Source organism: Microtus ochrogaster, chromosome 6 (assembly GCF_000317375.1).
Source record: "Microtus ochrogaster isolate Prairie Vole_2 chromosome 6, MicOch1.0, whole genome shotgun sequence".
NCBI lineage: Eukaryota > Metazoa > Chordata > Mammalia > Rodentia > Cricetidae > Microtus > Microtus ochrogaster.
In genome coordinates, this window is record NC_022013.1 from 78,994,659 (window position 1) to 79,000,895 (window position 6,237).

General features: G+C 42.5%; 1 protein-coding gene across 2 annotated transcripts in view; it reads right to left on the reverse strand.

The window, feature by feature from the left end:
* Syt14 (synaptotagmin 14) overlaps positions 1 to 6,237 on the reverse strand; it is a 173,475-nt gene that overhangs the window by 60,341 nt on the left and 106,897 nt on the right. The gene's annotated exons all lie outside the window — the stretch shown is intronic.

Below are 6,237 nucleotides of genomic sequence, written 5' to 3' on the forward strand. Positions count from 1 at the left end.
GAATTGAAGAATCCCTTAAACAAGTCAGATATACCCCTCTCAATTCTCTGTTCCTAATTTTTTTTTCCTAAATGTAACTTTGTCCTCTGTTCCGCCAATACTTTAAACAGGTGTAAGAGACACCAGACATTTCCATATCCACCTTAAACAGGTCAGATCTACCCTCTACCCCTCTCAATTCTCTGGTCCTAATTTTTTTTTTCCTAAACAAAACCTTGTCCTCTGTTCTGTCAATACTTTAACAGGTGTAAGAGACACCAGACATTTCCATACCATAAACAACTGGGGAAGAGCAAAGAGACCAGCTACCCTAGGATGTGACCAGCACCCAGCTTTCTCAGGTTACTTCACAAGACGATGCCCACAAATAAGCAGGAAGCAGTCTTGAGAATCCACCATACCAATTCCTTTAACCTGTTGCACCTAACCTCCTGACTTTTTATTATAAAAAAGAGATGGGACTGTAATGGTCTGTTCTGTTCCTTTAAGAGATAAGCCCTGCCCACTCCCTCCACCATCCTGCCCAGGCAAGTGGATCTTCCTTTCGCTTCCAGTCTGAGCTCCTTCTTTTTCTGTCTGTCTCCCAAAGAGGTAGTTTCTCCTCTCTCCTCTCCCCCCTCTGTTTCTCTTTCTCTCTGCTTCTCTCTCTCCTCTTCCCCCTTATCCCTCCTTCTCCTTTTTCCCTTTCCCCTTCATAACCCACTAAATAAATATCCATCCTCACTCTTCATGGCATGCCTATCTGTCTTTGCCTCTCACCTGCCGTGGCTCCTCGTGGGATGGGCTGGCCCACTGAGGTCTCTCCCCTGGGACCCGCTGGCCCTTGTGGCCCACTGCCCACTGCCCTCCACTCAGGGAACTGTAGCATTTTATTTTTACCATTACAGGAGGAGGAAAAGAAAGAAGAAAGAGGAGGAGAAGCAGCAGCTAATGTATCCTTACTCGCTCAACAAGACATCTCTTTGAGTGTAAAAAAATTCAATTCACTACCTCACTTCTTTGAAACAAGACAAAGATCCCTTGCCCTCACCACTTACTGAGGAAGAACACAGGGTTCAGATTTTGGGTCAGACAGAGACAGACCAGGCAGCAGTGACCTAATGTTTCTAGTACAAGGCAGGCGGCATGTCCTCACTCACCTGTGAGGTGGGGGTGTCAGCTGACCTTGTCACCAGGAGCAGGTGCAGGTGGGTGCTGGGTGACACTTTCTTTGTGCTCACAGCCTCAACAGGAAGAACTGTGACTAGTCAGCCAAGGGCGAGAGAACAACCATGGTAATGATATCTATGCCAACACCAATGGGAGCAGAATGCTCTGGAATTACAGTCCTTCACAGACTTGACCCTCAAAGATAACGGAGAAATTAGAGCTTAGTGGTAGAATTTGTAACCATCCACAGTAAGAATGGTTTTCATTTCCGGAGTCAAGGGTCTGACTAAGTGTAAGGACTAGAGAGGAGTTCAGGGATAAGGTGAGACTGGAGCATCACTGGAATGGCTCCAGGGCCCGAACAAATTTACAAACCCAACGACTCACACCACAAGTGTGCACCAAATAGGAACACTTCTACAACTGACCCATATACAGCAAGACAAATACAAAGTTTCCAAATGTGTAATACTTCTCTTTCTCTGCTTTGATTTTTTTTAAAGATTTATTTATTGGTTATATACAGCATGTTTTCCTGCACACCAGAAGAGGGCATCAGATCTCAATACAGATGGTTGTGGGCCACCATGTGGTTGCCGGGAATTGAACTCAGGACCTCTGGAAAAGCAGTCAGTGCTCTTCACCTCTGAGCCATCTCTCTAGCCCTCTGCTTTGATTTTTTTAATGAGTAACTGTTTTATTGTTGAGTTTTCTATTGATTCCAGAAATAACATCTAAGGACTTCAACATTGAGTCCAATGTGACCGTTCGCCCACTCCAATACTTAACCTGGTCATGGTACTCCTCAGCCAAAAACAATTCCCTAGGGATCATTATCATATACTCTTCAGGATCTAATTCAAATTTCATATACACTCATCTTGATTATAATATTTATTATGATGATTGTTTACTGTGTCCCAGAAAAAAGCATTTTGAAGAAAGGTATCCCGTGACTAAGTGCAGTTTAATACATTTGGCTAAGGCCACATATTCATTTCATTTTATGCTATATTAAAAACACATTCTTAATTATATATCTGTAAAATGCCTCATCTTATTGAAGTCACTGTAATCAGTTGGAAGCCTTCCCAAAATCAAGGTAAAAGAAATCTTTGGGGAAAAAAAGGAAGAAATCTTTGATCTAAAAACATCTAGGGATGAATTGAGGAGACACCCGAGTTGGTCAGGTGCTTGCTGTGCAAGCATGAGGACCTGAGCTTGCCTCTTAAGGCTCACACTGAGAAGGGTCTGCCATGGCGATGCATGCTTCAAGCCCCAGTGTTGAAGAGATGGAAACTGGAGAACCTGGAGTTCCTTGATAAGAATTGATTGATAAGACCCAGACCAGTAAGAAACTTTGTCTAAAAAAAAAAAAAAGCAGATAGCACCCGAGGGTCCACAGGAACACATAATCATACACATGTGTGCACCTGTCCTCACATAAACATGCATACATAAATACGTATACATCTAGGGAAATCTGAAAACTAGATTTTACCATCTTCAGATAACACAAAGACAACTCAATATCAATAGTGGTATCATTTCTTTATTTTATTCAACTGGAATGAAACTGGCAAATTCTTTCCTAAATTTAAGGGAGGATTGTTGAAAATTAAAACTGTAAATTTCATTCAATTTTTGTCAACTACACTAATGTATCAATTTATCATTTCATCTTTACTCAAATTTATCCTGAAGAATATACAATAAATGATTAATAAAATCAAGGAATTTCTGTTTTTTGTTCAAGAAGGAAAAGTGGTACTGGATTCACCTCCAGCTATATACAACTATAAAACTGAATTAAATGGGGGCTATAGAAATACACCAGTGGTTAAAAGCATTGGCTGTCTTGCAAAGGACCCAGGTTTGAGTCTCAGCATCCACATGGTTGCTCACAACTGTTCCTAACTCCATTTGCAGGCGATTCAATGTTCTCTCCTGGCCCTGCAGGCACCAGGCATGATGAGTGGTGCACAGGCACACAAGCAGGCAAAAATTCCCATGAATATAATATAAAAAAAACAGGGTAAGATGCATAAATCAACTATTTTAAAGCAAGAAACAATATGCAGCAAACTGAGAATAGGCCAAAACTTTGCTCTGGGCATCCTAATACTTTAAATCTGGGAGGGCAAACACTTGTTGTGCTCAAGAGGCAGGGGGCTCTGGGACAGAGAGGGTTCGGAGCTGATGGGCAAGACACTGAAAGGGACCTTAGCATTCTGTGAGGATGACCAAGAGCCCTTGCCCTAACAAGACTGTGTGTGAAGTGGGACTCAAGGCTCCCCATGGAGCAGGTTTTACCACAGAAAGAATCATAGCCAATCAGTACTGCAGGCTTCAGAGCTTCTTCCAGGGACTGCCAACTAAGCATGCCAGTGAGTTAGAGTCTCTGCGCCTAAAATGTGTGTGCTGACTAGTTTTCTTTTTATTAACTTGCTATAAACTAGAGTCATCTGAGAGGGAGCCTCAGTTGAAAAAAAATGCCTCCATAAAATTGGCCCATAGGCAAGACTGTAGGGCATTTTCTTGACTGATGATTGGATGTGAAAAGGCCCAGTTCACTGTAGGAGGTGCTACTCCCCCAGACAGCTCGTTCTGGATGGGGTAAGAAACCAGGCTGAATCATGGGGAGCAAGCCAGGAAGCAGCACTTCTTCATGGGCTCCGTTTCAGATCCTGCCTCAAGATTTCTGCCCTCTTGCTCTGACTTTCTCCAGTACAGGATCATGGTCTGAGAGTTGTGAGCTGAAATGAAACCTTTCCTTCCCAAGTTGCTTTTGGTCATGGTGTTGATCAGAGTGACAGAAATACTAACCAAGACAACATGTTTTCCTGAGATACAATTTATGGAAAATAGAATCCAGCTCCTTCAGTGAGTTTTGATAAATGCCTGCAGCTGGGTAACCACTATAACATTGTAGACAGAGATAAATCCATGTCCCTGCCTGCTCCTGGTCATTCCATTGTCTCCAAAAAAATCCATCCCCATGCCAACTTCTTTTCACAATTTCTAAGCCTTTTCTAGAATGTCACAGAAGCAGAACCACTCTGAATAGCTGTAACTGACTTCTTTCCCTGTCATAAATGCTGCTTCTACAACCCAACCACATTTGTTCCGTTTATAAACTTTAACTGAGTAGTATTCCATTGTAGGAAGCCCACAATTGTTCTATTTAAATACGTTCCAAGTGGCTGTACCACTCTGCCTTCAAACCAGCCACATGTAAAGGCGTCACCTAATTCCTTTCTTCGTTGATGCTGGCACTGGCAATATGCTAAGCTTTGCTCTTTCCAGCTTGTTGTATGATGGCACCTCAGTGGTTTGACTGTACACTTCCCTGGGTGACTAGTGGCTTGAGCATCTTCCCTGTGCTAACTGTCCATTCATAAGTCTTCTCTGATGATGCATCTGCCAAATCCGGCACATCTTAAAGAGAAGTTGATGACTTCTCATTACTGATTAGGAAGTCTTTTTGTTTGTTTGTTTGAGACAGGGTTTCTTCATGTAGTGTTGGAACCAGTCCTGGACCTTACTCTGAAGACCAGGCTGGCCTCAAACTCACAGAGATTCAGAGAGGTGAGTGTCTGGGTTCCGAGTTGGAGCGCTCTGCTCATTAGACACTAGCCCTGGAAGGCACATGCTGTGCCCCACCCCCACCCACCAAACCCCAGAGACCCCAAAGTAGCCTCCCCACATGCGCAGCCATTCTCTGACAACATCTGTGACCACAGGAGCCTTGGCCCAGACTGCACCTGAAGAGCATCTGTGAACACTGGAGTCTTAGACCTGACTGCACCTGGAGAGAGCCTTGGCCCCACCTACACCTAGGGGAAGCCCGAGAACCATATCAGCATCCAATAGACCAGCCTGCACCCAGAGAAAGAGCAACCACCTAAGCCATAGGTCCAACCAGCACCCACTGGAGGGAGATGGACAGATGGCAGTGTAAGAACACAGTCAACAACAGAGCAACATGGTGCCACCAGAACCCAGTGGTCCTACTACAGGAAGACCTGAACTTCCTAACCTATAGGAAGCAGAAGAAAATGATCTTAAATGTAACTTTATGAAGATGATAGGAACACTTAAAGAGGAAATAAAATGGTTTCCTTAAAAAATGGAGGGAAAGACAAACAAAAAATTGAAAAAAAGCAATAAATCTCTTAAAGAAACCCAAGAAAAACAAACAGGTGAAGCAAACAGTTCAAAACTTGAAAATTGAAATAGAATCAATAAAGAAAACACAAACTGAAGTAATTCTGGAAATGAAAAATCTGGGTAAATGAACAGGAACTACAGATGTAAGCATAATCAACAAATTATAAGAGATGGAAGAGAGAATCTCAGGAGTTGAAGATATGATAGAGGAAACAGATTCATAGGGCAAAGAAAATGTTTATTTCAACAAATCCTTAACACAACATCCAAGAAATCTGGGACACCATGAAAAGACCAAACCTAAGAATAATAGGAATAGAAGGAGAAGAACTCCAGCTTAAAGGCACAAAAAATATATTCAACAAAATCATAGAAGAAAAATTTCCCAACCTAAGGAAGGCTATGCCTGTGAAGGTACAAGAAGCTTACAGAATACCAAATAGAGTGGGTCAGAATAAAAAGGCCCCTTGCCATATAATAATCAAAATACTAAGCATACAGAATAAAGAAAGAATTTTAAGAGCTGAAAAGGAAAAGGTCAAGTAATGTATAAAGGCAGAACCACTAAAATTATACCCCACTTCTCAATGGAAACTCTGAAAGCCAGAAGGTCCTGGATGGACGTGCTGCAGATACTAAGTCACCATGGATGCAAGCCCAGGCTACAATGGCCAGCAAAGCTTTCAATCACCATTAGACAGAGAAAACAAGATATTCCATGACAAAACCAGATTTAAATAATATCCTTCCACAAATCCAGCCTTACAGAAAGTACTAGAAGGAAAACTCTAACCCAAGAAAGTTACCTGTCACCACAAAAACACAGGCAACAGATAACTTCACACCTCATACCAGTAAAGAAGGGAAACACACAAACACTACCTGTAGAGAGAGCCCGCCTTTTGGGGGCGGGACGGC